The sequence below is a fragment of the Lampetra planeri genome, chromosome 3, assembly GCF_965212315.1.
Source record: "Lampetra planeri chromosome 3, kcLamPlan1.2.h2, whole genome shotgun sequence".
NCBI classification, from domain to species: Eukaryota; Metazoa; Chordata; class Hyperoartia; order Petromyzontiformes; family Petromyzontidae; genus Lampetra; species Lampetra planeri.
Genome location: NC_136109.1, coordinates 1,229,293 through 1,253,203, shown reverse-complemented (window position 1 = coordinate 1,253,203; position 23,911 = coordinate 1,229,293). Strand labels below are relative to the sequence as shown.

The 23,911-nt window shown below is 54.6% G+C and overlaps 1 pseudogene across 1 annotated transcript in view; it reads right to left on the bottom strand.

Moving 5' to 3' along the window:
• LOC144735910 (UV excision repair protein RAD23 homolog B-like) overlaps window positions 1-18,500 on the bottom strand; it is a 37,848-nt pseudogene extending 19,348 nt beyond the window's left edge. Inside the window, exons 1-6 of the transcript XR_013588699.1 lie at window positions 18,267-18,500; window positions 10,691-10,772; window positions 8,257-8,330; window positions 6,814-7,040; window positions 5,327-5,411; window positions 1,436-1,563 (exon numbers count right to left, since the gene is read on the bottom strand). The product of XR_013588699.1 is annotated as a UV excision repair protein RAD23 homolog B-like (transcript). The remainder of the gene's footprint in view (window positions 1-1,435; window positions 1,564-5,326; window positions 5,412-6,813; window positions 7,041-8,256; window positions 8,331-10,690; window positions 10,773-18,266) is intronic.
• Window positions 18,501-23,911: the final 5,411 nt, after the last annotated feature.

The following is a 23,911-nucleotide window of genomic DNA, read 5'->3' as shown; positions in this document are numbered from 1 at the left end:
GCCCCCACAACTCCCAATCGGTGATGGGGCAGTTGTGGAGAGAGTAGAGAGTTTCCCATACCTGGGCAGTGTGCTCATGACCGGCTCCAGTTTATCAGCAGAGGTCTCACTCCGAATCAGTCGAGCGGCAATATCTTTTCATCGGTTGCGTAACGCTGTGTGGAAGCTACCTGGTCTGTCGCTCCGCACGAAGCTTCAGGTCTTCTCGGCCACGGTCATTCCCTCCCTTCTCTATGCTTGCGAAACGTGGACCCCCCTAGTGGAGCATCTTCGCCGGTTGGAAACATTTAGGCTGGCCTGCCTACGATCCATCCTGGGTTTAACCAGGCTGGATTGTGTGAGGAGCTCACAAGTCCTTGAAAGATCTGGGCAAAGTCCCATCAGTGAGCTCCTCCGGCAGACAAGGCTGCGTTGGCTGGGTCATGTAGCCCGCATGCCCAGCCACCGCATGCCTAAACAGCTTTTGTTCGGCCGGATCGAGGGGGCTAAACGGGCGCGGCACGGGCTAGAGAAGAGATGGAGTGATGTGGTACAGGAGGACGTGGAGCTGAGTGGACTTGCCGATGACTGGTACCAGCGGTGTCAAGATCGGCCTCAGTGGAGGAGGCTCGTGAAGGACGCTACTGGGCAGTTGGAGGCAGTCGCCCTCCAACAACAACGGAGGGCGGAGGAGCGACGCTCACAACAACGAGCGGAGCGCCGGGTGGCTAAAGCACAGCAAGTTGGCACAGTAGGGGGCACAGGTGGTGCATCAGCCAGTCATCTCGGTCATCTCGGTCAGTCGACCCGTGGCACCTGGGTCTGCCCCGTGACCTCCTGCCAGCGGGCGTTCGACACTTCACGTGGCCTCAAGGTGCACATGGCCTGGCACAAGCGTCGTGGTGACGTCACCGCCACTTAGTGGCGAATGGCGGTTGTTGTTGTAGCTGTGTGGCTGTGTGTGTAGCTGTGTCAGTGTGGCTGTGTGTAGCTGTGTGTGTAGCTGTGTGGCTGTGTGTGTAGCTGTGTGTGTAGCTGTGTGTGTAGCTGTGTGTGTAGCTGTGTGTGTAGCTGTGTGGCTCTGTGAGTAGCTGTGTGGCTCTGTGAGTAGCTGTGTGGCTCTGTGTGTAGCTGTGTGTAGCTGTGTGGCTCTGTGTGTGTAGCTGTGTCAGTGTGGCTGTGTGCGTAGCTGTGTGGCTCTGTGTGTGTAGCTGTGTCAGTGTGGCTGTGTGTAGCTGTGTGTGTAGCTGTGTGTGTAGCTGTGTAGCTGTGTCAGTGTGGCTGTGTGTGTAGCTATTGTAAGTGTGGCTGTGTGTGTAGCTGTGTGTGTAGCTGTGTAGCTGTGTCAGTGTGGCTGTGTGTGTAGCTATTGTAAGTGTGGCTGTGTGTGTAGCTGTGTGTGTAGCTGTGTAGCTGTGTCAGTGTGGCTGTGTGTGTAGCTGCTGCTGGCGCGCACCGTGAGGAGGTACTCGACGGCGCGGTCCGGGTTGTTGAAGCTGGAGCGCAGCGCCGCCACGACGCGCTCGCGCTCGTAGCCCATGAGCACCATCTCCTGCACCATGTTCTCGTAGGCCTGGCCCGTCACTGCCAGCCGCACACAGCACCCACAATCACAATCAGCTCCCATCTGAGACATCTTCCATCAGAATCACAATCATCTCCCATCTGAAACATCTCCCCCATCAGAATCACAATCATCTCCCATCAGAATCACAATCATCTCCCATCTGAAACATCTCCCCCATCAGAATCACAATCATCTCCCATCAGAATCACAATCATCTCCCATCTGAAACATCTCCCATCAGAATCACAATCACAAGCGCGTACACAGGCGCGTACACAGGCGCGTACACAGGCGCGTACACAGGCGCGTACACAGGCGCGTACACAAGCGCGTACACAAGCGTGTACACAAGCGCGTACACAAGCGCGTACACAGGCGCGTACACAGGCGCGTACACAGGCGCGTACACAGGCGCGTACACAAGCGCGTACACAGGCGCGTACACAGGCGCGTACACAAGCGCGTACACAGGCGCGTACACAGGCGCGTACACAGGCGCGTACACAAGCGCGTACACAGGCGCGTACACAGGCGCGTACACAGGCGCGTACACAGGCGCGTACACAGGCGCGTACACAGGCGAGTACACAGGCGCGTACACAAGCGCGTACACAAGCGTGTACACAAGCGCGTACACAAGCGCGTACACAAGCATGTACAAGCGAGTGGTGACCACGTCTGCTGCTGCCATCTAGTGGCAACTACACCGAAAATAAAAACGTAGCGTGTAAGGACGAAGCAGTCGTGCCTCCATTCAATCCAACAACAACAACAACAATCCCCCAAAGCCGAACTGAGTTTACAAAACGATACAATGTGGTCGGTGTTGAAAGGTTTCAGGTGGGCTCAACGGTGATGCTAGCCATGGTGGTGGTGATGCTAGCCATGGTGGTGGTGATGCTAGCCACGACGGTGATGATGCTAGCCATGGTGGTGATGATGCTAGCCATGACGGTGGTGATGCTAGCCATGACGGTGGTGATGCTAGCCATGGTGGTGGTGATGCTAGCCATGGTGGTGGTGATGCTAGCCATGACGGTGGTGATGCTAGCCATGGTGGTGGTGATGCTAGCCACGGTGGTGGTGATGCTAGCCACGGTGGTGGTGATGCTAGCCATGGTGGTGGTGATGCTAGCCATGGTGGTGGTGATGCTAGCCACGACGGTGATGATGCTAGCCATGGTGGTGATGATGCTAGCCATGACGGTGGTGATGCTAGCCATGACGGTGGTGATGCTAGCCATGGTGGTGGTGATGCTAGCCATGGTGGTGGTGATGCTAGCCATGACGGTGGTGATGCTAGCCATGGTGGTGGTGATGCTAGCCACGGTGGTGGTGATGCTAGCCACGGTGGTGGTGATGCTAGCCATGGTGGTGGTGATGCTAGCCATGGTGGTGGTGATGCTAGCCATGGTGGTGGTGATGCTAGCCATGGTGGTGGTGATGCTAGCCATGGTGGTGGTGGTGCTAGCCACGGTGGTGGTGATGCTAGCCATGGTGGTGGTGATGCTAGCCATGGTGGTGATGCTAGCCATGGTGGTGGTGATGCTAGCCATGGTGGTGGTGATGCTAGCCATGGTGGTGGTGATGCTAGCCATGGTGGTGGTGATGCTAGCCATGGTGGTGGTGATGCTAGCCATGGTGGTGGTGATGCTAGCCATGGTGGTGGTGATGCTAGCCACGGTGGTGGTGATGCTAGCCATGGTGGTGGTGATGCTAGCCATGGTGGTGGTGATGCTAGCCATGGTGGTGGTGATGCTAGCCATGGTGGTGGTGATGCTAGCCATGGTGGTGGTGATGCTAGCCACGGTGGTGGTGATGCTAGCCATGGTGGTGGTGATGCTAGCCATGGTGGTGGTGATGCTAGCCATGGTGGTGGTGATGCTAGCCATGGTGGTGGTGATGCTAGCCATGGTGGTGGTGATGCTAGCCACGGTGGTGGTGATGCTAGCCACGGTGGTGGTGATGCTAGCCACGGTGGTGGTGATGCTAGCCATGGTGGTGGTGATGCTAGCCATGGTGGTGGTGATGCTAGCCATGGTGGTGGTGATGCTAGCCATGGTGGTGGTGATGCTAGCCATGGTGGTGGTGATGCTAGCCATGGTGGTGGTTATGCTAGCCATGGTGGTGGTGATGCTAGCCATGGTGGTGGTGATGCTAGCCATGGTGGTGGTGATGCTAGCCATGGTGGTGGTGATGCTAGCCATGGTGGTGGTGATGCTAGCCATGGTGGTGGTGATGCTAGCCATGGTGGTGGTGATGCTAGCCATGGTGGTGGTGATGCTAGCCATGGTGGTGGTGATGCTAGCCATGGTGGTGGTGATGCTAGCCATGGTGGTGATGCTGGCCATGGTGGTGATGATGCTAGCCATGGTGGTGGTGATGCTAGCCATGGTGGTGGTGATGCTAGCCATGGTGGTGATGATGCTAGCCATGGTGGTGGTGATGCTAGCCATGGTGGTGGTGATGCTAGCCATGGTGGTGGTGATGCTAGCCATGGTGGTGGTGATGCTAGCCATGGTGGTGGTGATGCTAGCCATGGTGGTGGTGATGCTAGCCATGGTGGTGGTGATGCTAGCCATGGTGGTGGTGATGCTAGCCATGGTGGTGGTGATGCTAGCCATGGTGGTGGTGATGCTAGCCATGGTGGTGGTGATGCTAGCCATGGTGGTGGTGATGCTAGCCATGGTGGTGGTGATGCTAGCCATGGTGGTGATGCTGGCCATGGTGGTGGTGATGCTGGCCATGGTGGTGGTGATGCTAGCCATGGTGGTGGTGATGCTAGCCATGGTGGTGGTGATGCTAGCCACGGTGGTGGTGATGCTAGCCATGGTGGTGGTGATGCTAGCCATGGTGGTGATGCTAGCCATGGTGGTGGTGATGCTAGCCATGGTGGTGGTGATGCTAGCCATGGTGGTGGTGATGCTAGCCATGGTGGTGGTGATGCTAGCCATGGTGGTGGTGATGCTAGCCATGGTGGTGGTGATGCTAGCCATGGTGGTGGTGATGCTAGCCATGGTGGTGATGCTGGCCATGGTGGTGATGATGCTGGCCATGGTGGTGGTGATGCTAGCCATGGTGGTGGTGATGCTAGCCATGGTGGTGGTGATGCTAGCCATGGTGGTGGTGATGCTGGCCATGGTGGTGATGCTAGCCATGGTGGTGGTGATGCTAGCCATGGTGGTGGTGACGCTAGCCACGGTGGTGGTGATGCTGGCCATGGTGGTGGTGATGATAGCCATGACGGTGGTGATGCTAGCCATGGTGGTGATGCTAGCCATGGTGGTGGTGATGCTAGCCATGGTGGTGGTGGTGCTAGCCACGGTGGTGGTGATGCTAGCCATGGTGGTGGTGATGCTAGCCATGGTGGTGATGCTAGCCATGGTGGTGGTGATGCTAGCCATGGTGGTGGTGATGCTAGCCATGGTGGTGGTGATGCTAGCCATGGTGGTGGTGATGCTAGCCATGGTGGTGGTGATGCTAGCCATGGTGGTGGTGATGCTAGCCATGGTGGTGGTGATGCTAGCCATGGTGGTGGTGATGCTAGCCATGGTGGTGATGCTGGCCATGGTGGTGATGATGCTAGCCATGGTGGTGGTGATGCTAGCCATGGTGGTGGTGATGCTAGCCATGGTGGTGGTGATGCTAGCCATGGTGGTGGTGATGCTGGCCATGGTGGTGATGCTAGCCATGGTGGTGGTGATGCTAGCCATGGTGGTGGTGACGCTAGCCACGGTGGTGGTGATGCTAGCCATGGTGGTGGTGGTGACGCGCCGGTACCCAGCGTGGAGGAGGCGGCGTCGACGAGGCTGCCGCTGGTGCCGCTGGCGCTGGCGGGGGTGGGGGGGCCCCGTCACCACCGCCGCTGGGCTAGGAGGGGCGGGAGGGGGTGTAGCGGGGGAGAGGGGGTGGAGGGGGCACGTGGGAGAGGGACCCACCGTCACACGCCATCACATGCGGGGCTCTGCGAGTCGATGGCCGATTCAGGGGACCGGGAAGACCAACACAACAACACGACACACACACACAGCACCACACACACACAGCACCACACACACACAGCACCACACACACACAGCACCACACACACACACACACAGCACCACACACACACAGCACCACACACACACACACAGCACCACACACACACACAGCACCACACACACAGCACCACACACACACACAGCACCACACACACACACACAGCACCACACACACACAGCACCACACACACAACACCACACACACAACACCACACACACACACAGCACCACACACACACACAGCACCACACACACACAGCACCACACACACAGCACCACACACACACAGCACCACACACACACAGCACCACGCACACACAGCACCACACACACACAGCACCACACACACACACAGCACACACAGCACACACAGCACCACACACACACACACAGCAACACACACATACACAGCACCACACACACACACAGCACCACACACACAGCACCACACACACACAGCACTACACACACACAGCACCACACACACACAGCACCACACACACACACAGCACCACACACACACAGCACCACACACACACACAGCACCACACACACACAGCACCACACACACACAGCACCACACACACACAGCACCACACACACACACACAGCACCACACACACACAGCACCACACACACACACACAGCACCACACACACACAGCACCACACACACACACACAGCACCACACACACAGCACCACACACACACAGCACCACACACACACAGCACCACACACACACACACAGCACCACACACACACAGCACCACACACACACACACAGCACCACACACACAGCTGGCGATGGCTCGACTCAGACTTGGCTCCGGCTCAGGCCAGCCGGCTCAAAGTTGCCGAGTCGGCTCCGAGCCACGGATCCCCGCCGCGCTGAGCGCGAGCCTCTGCCCGAGCGCGGCTGCGTGGCTCGTGCTGTGTGCGTCTCTGGCAGCGTTGAGAGCCAGAGCCGTGCGGAGCACACAGGCCGCCTCGGTTGCTCTGCTAGTTTTGTCGTTTTAATCGTTTACAAAACACGGAGGCCCGCGACGACCGTCGTGCAAGTCAAGTCCACGGATGGACAAGTTGCCAAGAGCCGTGTCGGCGCAACCGAGCCGTAGAGAAGAGATGGGGGGTGGAAGGGGGGGGCCTCACTGCCCCAGCTGAGCGAGGCCATCAGGATGGGGGGTGGGTGGGGGGGTGGGTGGGCGCTCATTTCTGTGTTCAACTCTAGCGGTGGGAGCAGCAGTGCCGGCTGGGCTGGCGAGCGCCGGTACCTGGGCGCGGGCTGTGTGGCTGGCGCGGCGCCGGTCTCCGCGGAGGGCCGGCTGGCGGGCGGTGCGGCCGCCACGGGGGCTGGCGCCGCTGGTTCCTGCGTGGCGGCGGGTGCAGCGACGGCGGCGCTGCTGCTGCTGCTGGTGGCACCGCTGGTGTGAGCTCCTGCCGCGCCCTTGCCCTGCACACGGCGCAGCGCGAGTCAGCGGCGCAAGCCGTGCCGCCGGGCGCTGCTGGCGCAGGCGGCCTGTGTCCACAATCAGGATCTTTATTTAGAGTGGAGGACTCCCATGAGCTGTGGAGCTCTTTCTAACAGATGTCCAGGAGGGGCACCGGGTCAGAACGTAGCAACAACACAAAAGCACGATAGGGATGCAAAAAGAAAAGGTGAACAAATCGCTTAAAAAAAGAAAAACTACACCATTTTTATCTTACCAGGTAAGGCGCACTTTGTCAGAAGCGATCTGGCCACAAATGAAAGCGCAACCAAGTGGCTCGTCATCGTGTGGAAATTTCAAGTAGCAGCCAAATAGTCGAAACGCGTGCTTGTTGATTCGAGATGCGGAGGTAAAAAAAATGGGGCCGGAGAAAAATCCACGCGGCCACGGGAGAGAGAGACGCAGACTCCAAATATACAGCAGCAGCAGGCATCGTCAGGGTTGGGATCGAACCCACGACCTCCTGTAGACCAGGCGAGGTAGTTAACATCTCCTAGCCACCGTGATGATGATGAGAGAGAGAGAGACGCAGACTCCAAATATACAGCAGCAGCAGGCATCGTCAGGGTTGGGATCGAACCCACGACCTCCTGTAGACCAGGCGAGGTAGTTAACATCTCCTAGCCACCGTGATGATGATGAGAGAGAGAGAGACGCAGACTCCAAATATACAGCAGCAGCAGGCATCGTCAGGGTTGGGATCGAACCCACGACCTCCTGTAGACCAGGCGAGGTAGTTAACATCTCCTAGCCACCGTGATGATGATGAGAGAGAGAGAGACGCAGACTCCAAATATACAGCAGCAGCAGGCATCGTCAGGGTCGGGATCGAACCCACGACCTCCTGCAGACCAGGCGAGGTAGTTAACATCTCCTAGCCACCGTGGCAACCCCCATTTCCCGATGCACGGGGTCACGATTCACACGAAACGATTAAGAATGATAATTGCGATTTGAAGCTTTCATGACTGCAGGATAATCCAAACTCTTTGGTTCTTTCGGTAAAGTCACGTCGGTCGAAACAAACAAAATAAAACAAATCACGACGTAGCATCGTTGTGTCTCCGCGCCAGCGCTTCTTGCGAACAAGCGACGCTACTCCAAACCGCAGCGCCACGCGACGCGCCACGCGTCGCCATCGCGAGCCCGTCGCCACGGCGACGAGTCGCCCCTCTTTACCACCATGACGACCACGAAGTTCTTGTCGTCGATCTTGTACTCCCTGAGCGTCGACTCGTCGTTCAGGATCTTGCCTGTGGACACAGCGCGGGGGGGGGGGGGGCGGGGGGGGGGCAACGCTCAGCAACCGTACGGCTTTGTGCTGCGAAAGGGCCGTTGCACGAAACGTCGGCCATCATATACTTTTCTTGGCACTTGCTGGCTACGTACGGCGCGAAAGAAGCTCAACATGCACACTGTGGCATTGACGAATGTGTACGAGTTAAACTATAAACTACTTTTCATTTCGATTTAAAGCTTTCGTGACTGCAGGGATTCATCTTCTTGGTTCTTTCGGTAAAGTCACGTGACTTTACCGAAAGAACCAAGAAGACTAACTACTTTTTATTTTACCAGGTAAGGCCTCACTGAACTACGTAGTTCTGTTTCAGAAGTGACCAGCCCACAACCGATAGCTCAACCAAGTGGCTTGTCGCGTGGAAATAGAAACCACCGCCAGACGCACTAGACGCACCAGACGCGTGGCGATGTTGATTCTAAACGTGGAGGGGAAAACAGGAGCACCCGGAGAAAAATCCACGCGACCACGGGGAGAGAGAGAGAGAGACACCGCAAACTCAAAATGCACAGCAGCAGCAGCAGGCGTCAGGGTCGGGACGGAACAGTTCCCAATTGTGCAATTTGCGGCGGAGTGCAAAACGTTTCACTAAATTTGAAACGCGATGCTGGCACACGGCGGCCGACCCTTGCGCGTGGCGTCACGGGATCTTTAAACGTCCGCTGCGAAGCCGACGGCGCGTGGCGTTTTCACGGTGAATGCACCGCACCGCCGTTATAACAAGGGCGGCCTATCGGATCCGAACGGCAAACCTCCGCCACGAGCGCTTGTGAACCGTGTCCCGAGTAGCGATTGCAACAATTCAGCTTCGAGATCAAAGCTGGACATTGTTCAGATCATTGAGATGAAGACCTGCAGCGGTTGAAAGATGTCTTTGTGCCAACAAGGCTGAACCGATGTCCCCCTCACGCAACGCGGCGCTTTTTGGTCCGTTCATTTCCATTGCCAATCAGTTCTGGGGCTGTCCATCCCGGCTGAGCACGCATTCTGCCCGTTCCTCGCTTAGAGCTCCCCTCCCCTCCCCAGGGCCCCTCCTCCACTTCCTCCCTCTTCAACCCCCCCGTCCGTCGTCACCTGCAGCGTGATGCCCCAAGTGCCCCCCCTCAACATCGCCGCTCCTCAACCCCCACCACCCCACCTCACTCCGTGCCACTGCCAGCGCAAGCCTAGCTGCCGAGCGCGCCGATGTGCAGGCCGCGTTCTTTCGATAAAGTCACGTAGGTGAAAATAAAATCAAATAAAAATGAAAACAACTCAGTTAAATCACGACGTTTCGGAGGCAACACGAGCCTCCGCCATCAGGCGGGACAACCACAGCAAAAACAAGTTCACCCACGTGATCCATGCAGTCACGAAAACTCGTGCGTGTGTGTGTGTGTGCCTGTGTGTGCCTGTGTGTGTGTGCGTGTGTGTGCGTGTGTGTGCGTGTGTGTGTGTGTGCCTGTGTGTGTGCGTGTGTGCGTGCGTGCGTGTGTGCGTGCGTGCGTGCGTGTGCGTGTGCCTGTGTGCGTGTGTGCGTGTGTGCGTGTGTGCGTGTGCGTGTGTGTGTGCGTGTGTGTGTGCGTGTGTGTGCTGAACTTCATTCACACCATACATAGCCCAACCGCGCTAAGCGGAGGATTGTGGCCAATTCATGTCCGTCTTGGGGCGGGCCTGCTGTGTGCACATGTGTCGCGCACGAGGCGGTTACCCACGCAAGCAGCGGTTACCCACGCACGAGGTGGTTACCCACGCAAGCAGCGGTTACCCACGCACGAGGCGGTTACCCACGCAAGCAGCGGTTACCCACGCACGAGGTGGTTACCCACGCAAGCAGCGGTTACCCACGCACGAGGCGGTTACCCACGCAAGCAGCGGTTACCCACGCACGAGGTGGTTACCCACGCAAGCAGCGGTTACCCACGCACGAGGCGGTTACCCACGCAAGCAGCGGTTACCCACGCACGAGGAGGTTACCCACGCAAGCAGCGGTTACCCACGCACGAGGCGGTTACCCACGCAAGCAGCGGTTACCCACGCACGAGGTGGTTACCCACGCAAGCAGCGGTTACCCACGCACGAGGTGGTTACCCACGCAAGCAGCGGTTACCCACGCACGAGGTGGTTACCCACGCAAGCAGCGGTTACCCACGCAAGCAGCGGTTACCCACGCACGAGGTGGTTACCCACGCAAGCAGCGGTTACCCACGCAAGCAGCGGTTACCCACGCACGAGGCGGTTACCCACGCAAGCAACGGTTACCATGCACGAGGCAGTTACCCGCGTGCTAGGTGGTTACCCGCGTGCTAGGTGGTTACCCGCGTACGAGGTGGTTACCTGCGTAAATTAACTTGAGCCCCGAGGCCGGGAAGGCGTCTGCTCCCTTCTCTGCCTCGATCTTCTCCTTGAAGCCCTTCACCTGCAGCGCACGAGAAGAGCCCCGCAGACAAAGATCCCCCGTGTAGCCTCAAGTGACCGTTGGGGCAAGTGCCGTTAGCGAGCAGCACCTAATGACGTGGCAATGTACACGACACACCGCACCGGGTACTCATGTGAGGGTGAGTCGACCGGTTCGGATAAGCGCCACTGTGGTGTTGGCGTGAACGGGAATCGAACTCGGGTCGCCGGGTTCGTAGCGCTACACAACCGCCACACTTCCACGAACTACAACTACAACTAAGTGGCGGTGACGTCACCACGGCGCTTGTGCCAGGCCATGTGCGCGTTGAGGCCAACCCCAACCCCCAGACAGACAGACACCCACACACAGACACACACAGACAGACAGACACACAGACAGACACACACACACAGACACCCACACAGACACACAGACAGACACCCACACACAGACACCCACACAGACAGACACCCACACACAGACACACAGACACACAGACACACACACAGACAGACACCCACACACAGACACACAGACACACAGACAGACACCCACACACAGACACACACACACAGACACACAGACACACAGACACCCACACACAGACACCCACACACAGACACCCACACACAGACACCCACACACAGACACACAGACACACAGACAGACACCCACACACAGACACACACACACACACAGACACCCACACAGACACACACACACACAGAAACACAGACAGACACACACACACACAGACACACAGACACCCACACACAGACACCCACACAGACACACAGACAGACACCCACACACAGACACACAGACACACAGACACACACACAGACAGACACCCACACACAGACACACAGACAGACACCCACACACAGACACACACACACAGACACACAGACACACAGACACACAGACACCCACACACAGACACACAGACAGACACCCACACATAGACACACACACACACAGACACCCACACACATACACACAGACACAGACAGACAGACACACACACACAGACAACACCCTCCCACTCAACGCCCGCGGAATCGATCCGTCACGGAGTTCTAACTCAGCCTCCGTCGACGCCCCCAGCGGGTCAACCCAGCGGCTCAACCCCAGCGGGTCAACCCCAACGGGTCAACCCCAGCGGGTCAACCCCAGCGGTTCACACGCGTCCCCCGCTGCCTCCGAGCTGTCCGTTACCAACGCTACCGTCACTTGCAGTCCCACTTAGACTCGTGCGAGCTTTACTGCCCGGCTTGGATGAATATGTAGTGGTGGTGTTGACGCGCGCCGACAGTGATAGATCACGGGGCGGCGCGGGGTGCGTGGTTGTGCGCGCTGACACAAGGTGGGAAAGAGGATCGTGGGCAGCGCGCATTGATTGGTCAACTGGGGTGGGTGCTCTCAGCGACGTCCGCATGAAGGACTATAAAGGGGGACGCGCGGGAGCACTCGGGGGGTTGATAACCAGTTGAAGATCGAAGACGGAGTTGAAGAGGTAGGGCCCTGAGACCCCTAGTCCCGCTGTCCTTGTAAGGGCCGGGACCCTGTGTGGCTCGGAGGCGAGACTGTGGGACCCCTGGTCTGAGGTCCATGTGGGACGAGGCTGTGGGACCCAGAGTCGAGACGGACACCCCAGCCGGGTGGGTTCCGAGAGCCCGTGTGGGTGTAGCCAGGGGAACCCCGTGGGTTAGGCTGCAGTTAGCCACCCGTGTAATATAAGTTGGTGTTAATAAAGAGTGTGCTACCCGCAAGGTCGTCTCCCGCAAAGTTACTACATTACAAATACACACGGCCTACGCGGAGGGTTGGGGGGGGGGTGCGTGACGTCAGCAGGCACACTGCGTGACGCTGCCGCATGCGGGTGACATCACAGATGTGACGTCACCGCTCACTTGCATGCAAAATATATCCATTATTGCGCCGACCCACCTCCCCCCAAAAAACTAAAGTCTATTTTTAGACTTTTTTCATTGTGTACAGTCTGGAAGCTACCCACATGGAAAATGTAAAGTTTGTTGCATGTCGGGAAGTAGGCTAAACATTTCGAACAGACACACATATTCACAAATTTCCCTTTAATAGTAGGTTTTTAGCCTTTAAACTGATACAAAACCGACACCTTTATACAAGGCATCATGTTTGCAATAACCACAACACAAGTAGTCAAAATGCAAACAAAAAGAAAACAACTCTGATGATGATAATGATATGCACTGTCCTTGAAGTTGATTGGTCCACACCCGAGACAGCTGGTCCAACACGGGTGGAGACTAGGCTCTAAGGAAAGCTGAGGGCAAGCCAGGAGACCTCGCCGAGATGGCCGGCTTGCAGGAGCGTCCAACACGACGATTGCGTTTTGTCGACAGGAGAAATGGTGGAATTAACGCAAAGTATGCGATGTGGCTGTTACTCAACGTGTAGCGTGTGAGAGGGGCTTCCTGCCAACACACACATCGGGCCCAGCATCTCACCACAGACGAGTGTCCACACACAGACGCTCATATTCATTTCACAATCCGTAGATGTTTCATACCGCACGGCTGAGCCCTGTTCAATGGCCGTTGACCTATTCACAGCTGCAACGGCTGCACTGCTATCGCACGGATCTGTGAGCTCGAGGTTACAGGCTTCAGAGAAAACATTGGTAGCAGTCGTCACCCTGAGAGGTACCGACGAGACACTTTCTGGCAAATGGCTCGAGGGCTATTTGAGGGTGTGAATCGCGCGAATGGTGATGATGGATTCTCGTTCGGTTCCTCACACCTGCCCAGGCCACTCGCCCGTGGGAGTGGCCACACTTGCCCTTTGACCCCGCCCTGAAGGTCACGTGGTGGTTAATAACTCCAGCCAAAAAAATACATCGCAAACCCCGTCCTCGGACACAAAGCCAGCCGCAACCCCAAATCACCGACCACTATCACAGCGACAAACACAACTCTAACCATAGCCCTAAACACAACCCAAAGCAAACTCAATCAAGCAAATCAATCAACCAACTGGTCAACCCCCCCCAACTCCAGTTTCAGTCCAAGCTCAGCCCCAAACAGAGAGAGAAACACAATCCCCAATCCAGCTCCATCCCAAACCCAAACAACATCCTCACTGCAACATCACGAACCATCCACGGTGGCAAACTTCACTCAAAACCTCAACCACAACCCAGACTCAAAGCACAACACAACCACAACCCTTGACCCCAAGCACAACGCAACCACAACCACAACCCTGGCCCCAAGCACAACGCAGCCACAACCACAACCCTTGACCCCAAACACAACCCCAACCACAACCCTTGACTCCAAGCACAACGCAACCACAACCACAACCCTGACCCCAAGCACAACGTAGCCACAACCACAACCCTTGACCTCAAACACAACGCAGCCACAACCACAACCCTGGCCCCAAACACAAGGGGTCATTGCGTCGTTCTGGGTCGTTCTGCGTCGTTCTGCGTCGTTCTGGGTGACCAGAGTCTGCACCGTCGCCACGGCTGGAGACTTTGACTCTCTGGATCTTTGGGTAAAAGTCACGGAGGTAGAAAATTAAAATAAATCACGAAGTTTCGGGCGCAACGCAAGATGACGGACGCTTGTGCTGCGCCAGAAACGTCGTGATTTATTTCGTTTCATACCTAACGTGACTTTACCGAAAGAGAAATAATAAAATAATAAGAAACATCATAAAATTCTCACGACGTTTCGGCCACAACGCAAGCAGCCGTCCTCAGGTGAAGAACAGGGCTGTCGGAAAGACAGCGTCCTAATGAACACTGCTAAGCTTGGCAGCGTATATTTAAGCTGGGTGGGAGGAGCAGAGAGCCTTGACAAGGGAGTTTACATATCAACAGAGGAATTTAGCCGTCTTTCCCCGACAGCTCTGTTCTTCACCTGAGGACGGCTGCTTGTGTTGTGGCCGAAACGTCGTGAGAATTGTATCGTTTAATTATTTTATTATTTCCCTTCTACGTGACTTTACCGAAAGATCCAAGAATGTGAATCCCTGCAGTCACGAAAGCTTCAAACCACGACCGGAGACTTCTTTTAATTTCTCCATTCGTGCATCATCAGCGAGCACCCGGAACTGGTTTGTGCTGTGGGCGATGCGGTTTGGGGTGTAAGATCAAACCCCAGCGATGGTCTGCGTTGGGTCTTCCAGCGGATAAGGGAAGAAGATCTGCCCTCCTACCGCTCCATCGAACACACCACAGGACCGGGTCCTACAGCGGACGACCATCAGCCCACTCCGTTCCAACAACAATAACAACAACGGCACTCAAACCCCCTCTTCTCTCCGTCGCAAAACACAAGGGGGTAGAAAAAAAAACCTTCCTTCTCAGAAAATGCCATTTAAAAATAAACACCGCTCTGGATAATAAATAGTATAAATAGCCGGGCCTGGAATTAGTGAAACGGAATGTAAACACCTCTTGGCAAAAACAAAAAATTTTTTTTAAAATGAAAACTCCGTGGCACACGCGTACAAACCCCAGGTACAATTTGACAGGCAACAACCAAAATAATACCGAACACCCAAGAGTTGAGGTGAGTTGAATAAGCCTGAAGACAACTGGAAACGAACGCGAGACTCGTTTAAAAGAGACGCGGGCAGCATTTGCACGTCCATCTGTGCATGTCTGACGCACAGCGCGGTGGCGAATGACACTAAAAGTAGACGAAACTTTCTGTCTAACCAAGCAAGGGTCACTAAGCTACGTGGCCATCAGAAACGACGGCTCAACGCAGCGTGGTTCATTACCTGCGTGGACATTTAGATCGGCCAAATTCTCTAAAACGCGTGGTGGTGGTGGTGTTGATGTTGATTCTAAATGTGGAGGGGAAAACCGGAGGAGCCGGAGACAAAATCCACGCGACCACGGGGCGAGAGAGAAGCAGACTCCAAAATATATAGCAGCAGCAGCAGGCATCGTCAGGGTCGGGATCGAGCCCACGACCTCCTGTACACCAGGCGAGGTAGTCAACATCTCCTGGCCACCGTGATGCTGATGAGAGACCCTGACTCCTATACAGCAGCAGGCATCGTCAGGGTCGGGATGGAACCCACGACCTCTTGTAGACCAGGCGAGGTAGTTAACATCTCATAGCCACCGTGATGAAGATGAGAGAGAGACGCAGACTCCAAATACGCAGCAGGCATTGTCAGGGGTGGGGATCAAAACCACTAACTCCTGTATAGCAGGTGAGGTAGTTAACATCTCCTAGCCACCGTGATGATGATGAGCGAGTGACGCAAATTCCAAATCTACAGCAGCAGGCATCAGGGTCGGGATCGAGCCCACGACCTCCTGTAGACCAGGCGAGGCAGTCAACATCTCCTGGCTACCGTGATGATGAGAGACACAGACCCAAATTATACAGCAGCAGCAGGCACCGTCAGTCGGTATCGAGCCCACGACCTCCTACACCCCAGGCGAGGCAGTCAACATCTCATAGCCACCGTGATGATGAGAGACACAGACCCAAATTATACAGCAGCAGCAGGCACCGTCAGTTGGGATCGAGCCCACGACCTCCTGTAGACCAGGCGAGGTAGTCAACATCTCATAGCCACCGTGATGCCCATACAACGTTAGAGCGCCACGAATCAGTGAGTGTAGTGAGTGTGTGGTGAGTGTATGGTGAGTATATGGTGAGTGTGTGATGAGTGTATGGTGAGTGTGTGGTGAGTGTGTGGTGAGTGTGTGGTGTGTGGTGAATGTGTGGTGAGTGTGCGGTGAGTGTGAGGTGAGTGTGGTGAGAGTATGGTGAGAGTGTGGTGAGTGTGTGTGGTGAGTGTGTGGTGAGTGTGTGTAGTGAGTGAGTGTGGTGAGCGAGTGGTGAGTGTATGGTGAGTGTGTGGTGAATGTGTGGTGAGTGTGTGTGGTGAATGTGTGGTGAGTGTGTGTGGTGAGTGAGTGTGGTGAGTGAGTGGTGAGTGTGTCACGTGGTGAGTGTGTCACGTGGTGGTGAGTGGTGAGTGTGTCACGTGGTGAGTGTGTGGTGAGTGTGTCACGTGGTGAGTGTGGTGAGTGTGTCACGTGGTGAGCGAGTGGTGAGTGTGTCACGTGGTGAGCGAGTGGTGAGTGTGTCACGTGGTGAGTGTGTCACGTGGTGAGTGTGTCACGTGGTGAGTGTGTCACGTGGTGAGTGTGTCACGTGGTGGTGAGTGGTGAGTGTGTCACGTGGTGGTGAGTGTGTCACGTGGTGAGTGAGTGAGTGGTGAGTGTGTCACGTGGTGAGTGTGAAACTTGTTCACAGGCCCCACCGTCTCATCGGGGTCCGCGTCCACCCTGAATGTGGTGAGTGTGTCACGTGGTGGTGAGTGTGTCACGTGGTGAGTGTGTGGTGAGTGTGTCACGTGGTGAGTGTGTGGTGAGTGTGTCACGTGGTGGTGAGTGTGTCACGTGGTGGTGAGTGGTGAGTGTGTCACGTGGTGGTGAGTGTGTCACGTGGTGAGTGTGAAACTTGTTCACAGGCCCCACCGTCTCATCGGGGTCCGCGTCCACCCTGCATGTGGTGAGTGTGTCACGTGGTGGTGAGTGTGTCACGTGGTGAGTGTGTGGTGAGTGTGTCACGTGGTGGTGAGTGGTGAGTGTGTCACGTGGTGGTGAGTGTGTCACGTGGTGAGTGAGTGAGTGGTGAGTGTGTCACGTGGTGAGTGTGAAACTTGTTCACAGGCCCCACCGTCTCATCGGGGTCCGCGTCCACCCTGCATGTGGTGAGTGTGTCACGTGGTGGTGAGTGTGTCACGTGGTGAGTGTGTGGTGAGTGTGTCACGTGGTGGTGAGTGGTGAGTGTGTCACGTGGTGGTGAGTGTGTCACGTGGTGAGTGAGTGAGTGGTGAGTGTGTCACGTGGTGAGTGTGAAACTTGTTCACAGGCCCCACCGTCTCATCGGGGTCCGCGTCCACCCTGCATGTGGTGAGTGTGTCACGTGGTGGTGAGTGTGTCACGTGGTGAGTGTGTGGTGAGTGTGTCACGTGGTGGTGAGTGGTGAGTGTGTCACGTGGTGGTGAGTGTGTCACGTGGTGAGTGAGTGAGTGGTGAGTGTGTCACGTGGTGAGTGTGAAACTTGTTCACAGGCCCCACCGTCTCATCGGGGTCCGCGTCCACCCTGCATGTGGTGAGTGTGTCACGTGGTGGTGAGTGTGTCACGTGGTGAGTGTGTGGTGAGTGTGTCACGTGGTGGTGAGTGGTGAGTGTGTCACGTGGTGGTGAGTGTGTCACGTGGTGAGTGAGTGAGTGGTGAGTGTGTCACGTGGTGAGTGTGAAACTTGTTCACAGGCCCCACCGTCTCATCGGGGTCCGCGTCCACCCTGCATGTGGTGAGTGTGTCACGTGGTGGTGAGTGTGTCACGTGGTGAGTGTGTGGTGAGTGTGTCACGTGGTGGTGAGTGGTGAGTGTGTCACGTGGTGGTGAGTGTGTCACGTGGTGAGTGAGTGAGTGGTGAGTGTGTCACGTGGTGAGTGTGAAACTTGTTCACAGGCCCCACCGTCTCATCGGGGTCCGCGTCCACCCTGAATGTCTGCTGCTGCAGCGTCTTGAGCGTGATGAGCATGGCGAGCGGCCTTGCGCGAGCCTACGACGAGGTGACGATCGAGGAGGAGGTGGTGAGGAGGGTGAGGAGGTGGTGAGGTGGTGAGGAGGTGGTGAGGAGAAGGCCTCTGGCGGGTGCCAAGCGGAGACTCCTGACTCACTGTGCCGCGCATGCGCACTCGGGGGTGGGGGCGTTAACTTCGCGTCCCGGCGCTTCATGTCAGGTGAGAGGGTTTTTTTCCCTCCGGATTTAAATCGAAATTTAATTCGTCAATATTCTGTGTTTCTTTCGGTAAAGTCACGTAGCTAGAAAGGATGATAATGAAAATGAAGTGATTAGAAATATCACGGCGTTTCGATCGCAACACAAGCGGTCGAAATGTGATGTTTTAAATTACTTTATTTTTATTATTAAAGAACCACAGAATATGAATTCCCACGGTCACGAAAATTTGAAGTCAAAATTAAAAATTGATAAAATTTTCATCTCAATATTAACAAATATTTATATGAATATAAAATGTAAATAAGTATTTATCTGCATATTCATATCAATATTTATCTGAATGTTTATTTGTATAAATAGGAAATATTTATATAAATAAGTATCTGGTTTCGATTTAAAGCTTTCGTGACTGCAGGGATTCATCTTCTTGGTTCTTTCGGTAAAGTCTTCACGTAGAAGGGAAGTAATAATATAATAAAAATAAAACATAATAAAATAATTCTCACGACGTTTCGGCCACAACGCAAGCAGCCGTCCTCAGGTGAAGAGGACGGCTGCTTGCGTTGTGGCCGAAACGTCGTGAGAATTATTTTATCATGTTTTATTTTTATTATTTTATTACTTCCCTTCTACGTGATGACTTTACCGAAAGAACCAAGAAGAAGTATCTGGTTATTTATGTAAACACGTATCTGAAGGGTTATTTAAATAAATAAAAATGGTTGTTTATTCATATAAATATTTATTTCAATGTTCATTCATATAAATATGTATCTGCATACGTATTTATAGCTGGGGGGAAGAATCCGATGAGCTATAAGAAAGATGCACAAATCACACAGACACAGACAACAACTACACCACCACAATTCTAGATTTGAAGCTTTCGTGACTGCAAGGAATCATCTTCTAAGGTTTTTTCGGTAAAGTCACGTTCATCACGAACTCGTGATGATACTGTTGGTTTTCGTCGTTAGGCTTTTAGTGGGATCGTTTTTAATTTTGGAGTAACTCCCATCATTAAGAAGGTCCAGGATTTTGTTGTTGTATGAATCTTTATCCATGACCACCACAAACCCGTCAACCCCTTATCAGATCTTATTGATCACCCCGTGCCTCTGATAAATCTCAACGTTCATCCGACAAAGTCCCATCACAAGGGAGAAACACAAACGCAGAGACACATTTTGTTTGGCCGATTGAAACGGCTGTCTGCCCGATGGGACCTGAAAACTCAATTTCGCTGCGCAAGAATTACGGCTAAACCGTGGGGGTCGACAGCTCTGAAACCATCCCAGTCCTACCAGCAAAGCCCCCACTGAGGCTATCAACTTATATCTTGATTTGAAGCTTTCGTGACTGCTTCTTTCGGTAAATTCACATCGGTAGAAACATCAAAGATCACGACGTTTCGATCGCAACGCCAACTTCAGCAGTTTTCTCTTGATGTGGTTGTCCCACCTGATGACGATTGCCTGCGTTGCGATCGAAACGTCGTATCGATTATACTGGTCAACAAAAAAATCGTTTTTTTCTGGCCTGGACTTTTGCAGCTGTTCTAGACTAATTTCAGGGTGCCGATTCCAAATCTGATCTCAGATTTGCTCTATCGCATCTCATTTTTATGCTATCGGCATACCCCATTTTCATTGATTTTACCCGAAATTAACTCTGTCACTTATGATTGCAAGTTGTTGCGAGTAAGTGACTGCTTTAGTGTTAAAATATGGTGCTGTATTTTTAGGTGAGTGTGTTTATAATATCATTTTATGTAGATATCCACATTTATTTAATATTTTTCTTCTGCAGTTTTTATTGAAAATGCAATGTTTGATATCTCAAAAACCTGAATCAGCACCCCAAAATTACCTTAAAACCGTTGGAATACTTTATGCCAGAAAAAGTGTGTTGACCAGTGTTATCTTTCTACCTACGTGACTTTACCGAAAGAACCAAAGAGCTATTAAGTCATTGTTTTTTATTTCAGAAGCCAACAAAAGTGGCCGACCATCATTTTGGACATTTCTAGCGGCGAAATGGAGCCATTCGTGATTCGAAGCGTCCGTGACTTTCGCTAAAAGTCACGTGGACAAAAGAAAACACGACGCTTCGCTCGCAACACCACAAGCGTCCATCTTCAGGGAGAAAGAACCAGAGAGAAAATGGAACCAGGTTTGTGCGAGCTGGAGGTAGACCCACAAGGGTGACAATGGGTGGACAACATCAAGGGGTGGACGAGGCTCACGCTGGAGGAGCAGACAATGGGGATTGCAGAAGATTGGAGAAGTCAGTGGCGGAGGATGGCCCACGATGCGGCCAGACCTCGAATCCAGGACGGCTGGAGACGGGACAAAGTCAGAAGCACCAACATAATCTAAACCAGCGGTCCCCAATCTTTGTGGCACCAGGCACCGGTTTCGTGGAAGACAATTGTTTCACGGACCGGGGGGCGGGGGGGTCATCACGGACCCGTACCGGTCCACGACCCGGGGGTTGGGGAGCCCTGATCTAGACGATGGAAACACACCGCGCCTCGCTCGAGACTTTACTTTCCGACTTTGTAGAGACGGCGCTCCGCCCCGTGGGGGAGATGGAGCGATGCAATCGCGTCGCGGGGGTCAGCCAGGTGCCGAGGTGGATCGCTACGTCGCAGATGCGTGCGGGTTGGAATCATCACGGCCGAGGAGGACGACGACGACGATGGTGATGATGATGATGTACTCTTCACTCAACTCACCACTCCGCAACTCACCACCCAACACACCTCCCCCATCTCACCACTCCACACACCTCCCCCAACTCACCCAACTCACCAATAACCAACTCACCACTCCACACACCGCCCCCAACTCACCACTCAACACACCACTCAACACACCACTCAACACACCACTCCCCAACTCACCACTCAACACACCACTCCCCAACTCACCACCCAACTCACCACACAACACACCACTCCCCAACTCACCACCACCCACACCTCCCCCAACTCACCCAACTCACCACTCCCCAACTCACCACCCAACACACCACTCCCCAACTCACCACTCAACACACCACTCCCCAACTCACCACCCAACACACCACTCCCCAACTCACCACTGCACACACCACTCACCAAATCACCACTCCGCACACCTCCGCTAGGACACCACTCCAAAACACCGTGCCGAGACCCAATGCGGGACTCACGGTACTCACCCCCATTAGCACGCGTCCTGCCATCAGCAAGTGCGGTCCCATCGCACCGCACGGCTCCCACGTCGCCTCAAATGGAACACCGCGCAGCATTTCGACTCTCGCCGAGGCTACGGAGACTCACGCCACCGGCCTGTACAAGGGGCAGCAGCAGAAGGATGACAAGCGGCAAGTCTTTTTTTTGTGACTTATTCAGAAGCCACACTGAGTCACACGACTCTTTTTGAAGAGGGATCCTGCCAGTGGGTTCTTACTCTGCGATATTTCGATCCAATGAATGAGTGGTTTATACTTGTGTAGAGGTGTTACGCACCGGGGTGTAGCAAGCCATTACGTTGGGGTGTCGACATCACGGTCGGTGCGTGGGGTGTCTACATCAACGTCCGCATACAGCCCCGCCCCTCGGGGGGGGCAGTTGGGTATATAAGGCGGTGCGCGAGAGCTCGAGGCAGTCGTTGGAGCAGAAGAGCCGGTGAAGACTGAAGACCAGCTAGCTCACCACTGACTCACTCACCCACCCACTCACTCACCTACTCACTCACTCACTCACTCCTCACTCACCTACTAAGAGTACCAGCTAGCTAGCCCTGGGACTACCCTGACTCGCTGCTCTTATAAGAGCCAAGCAGGGCAAGCCAGGGGCGACCTCAGAGCAGCGAGGTGTGTGTCCTTGTGAGGGCCAGGCTCGTGTGGCTGAGGGTCGGACCTGAGCCGAAGCTGGGCAAAGGTGAGTTAGCCTCTATAGGATGGTCTGGGCTAGAGGGGTGTAGGAGCTAACGGGGGAACGTTAGCCGAGGGACACTGCCTCGGATAGACCGGGTGAAGGGGCCGTTACCCCTTCCTGTGTTAGGGTGCGCTACGTACTGTATAGTACCCATCTGTTAATAAATACGTGTTGCCTCCATCAACGTCTCCTGCGCTACTTACGCCGTTACACCTGTGGGGAGGAAACTAGAACACACGGGAGAAAACCCGCGCGTGGCGCAAGGGAGCAACACTCGATCCCCGTGCAAATGGTGATGGCAGCTCGTAGCCCACGGGGAGTTTCTCAAGATTTGTGCGATCCACCTACCCTCGCCTCCAATGTTGGATTCCAGGCGTGCTACCACCACCACCACCACCGCCGCCGCCCGGCTAAGGGGAGACGCAGGGGAGTAAGAGGAGCAGACATCGACGGACAGTCATCGACTTACGAACACAATTCGTTCCTGAGCCATGTTAGTAAGTCGACCGGTTTGTGTTCAACTTATAAGAACATTGTACATTTTAAATCGATGCTATTTTGTATATTTCATGTCAGCCGGTTCGTAAGTACGGGTGTTCATGAGTCGAAGACTGCCCGCACTTGAACAGCAGTCTCGGCCAAACATCAGACGCGCGTACAAAACTCTGCGTTGCCCCCAAGACGTCAGCACAGCAAGTTTAGATTTTTATTCACGCATTTCCCTGTGGTGTCCGAGCCCTGGCCCCGCCACGTGAACCTATCGACAGCGGCTGTACCCCTCCACCAGCCCCTTCTACACGGCAGCAGGCGAGACAGTTTTTAGTGAAACGGCTGCATCAAAAACTAAAAAAGCAAATCAAATCTTCTACTCAAACTCCTTCAGGCGGATTATAATTTGCATGTTTTTTTTTTAAAGTCAGATTTTGTTACTGGTAGGAACCTCCTGGTTACACCAGCCCACAGGGGATTATTGTGTCCGTCGTGCAGGGTGGGAAAGGAGGGGCTGGGTGGGAAAGGAGGGGCTGGGTGGGGGGTGGGGCTGGGTGGGGAGGGGCTGGTCACCCCGTGGTGCCCTTATAAAACTCAACGTTTAACCTACTCACGCCGGCTTGTGCCCGCCCTCACAGTCGGGCATATTTGCGGAATACACCACGCCGCCGTTGACCCTGCAGGCCATTGACCGAGCAACCCAACGTTCCTACCAGCTCCCTCTGCGGGAATGAGTTAAATTGGTCAGTATCCTGTATAGTTATCACCAGGTAATCATGGGAGATGCGATGGCTTTGGAAGGCCTGCATCCAGCGGGGGATAGACCTTGGCTGATTATGCTGAGAGTGAGGACGAATGACTCGTTGAGTACAACTCTGTTGAAGGGGGGTGAAAGCAATGCAGAGCACATGCGATATACGGTCGGAACAAACTCGTACAGGATGATGACATTAACGCAGAC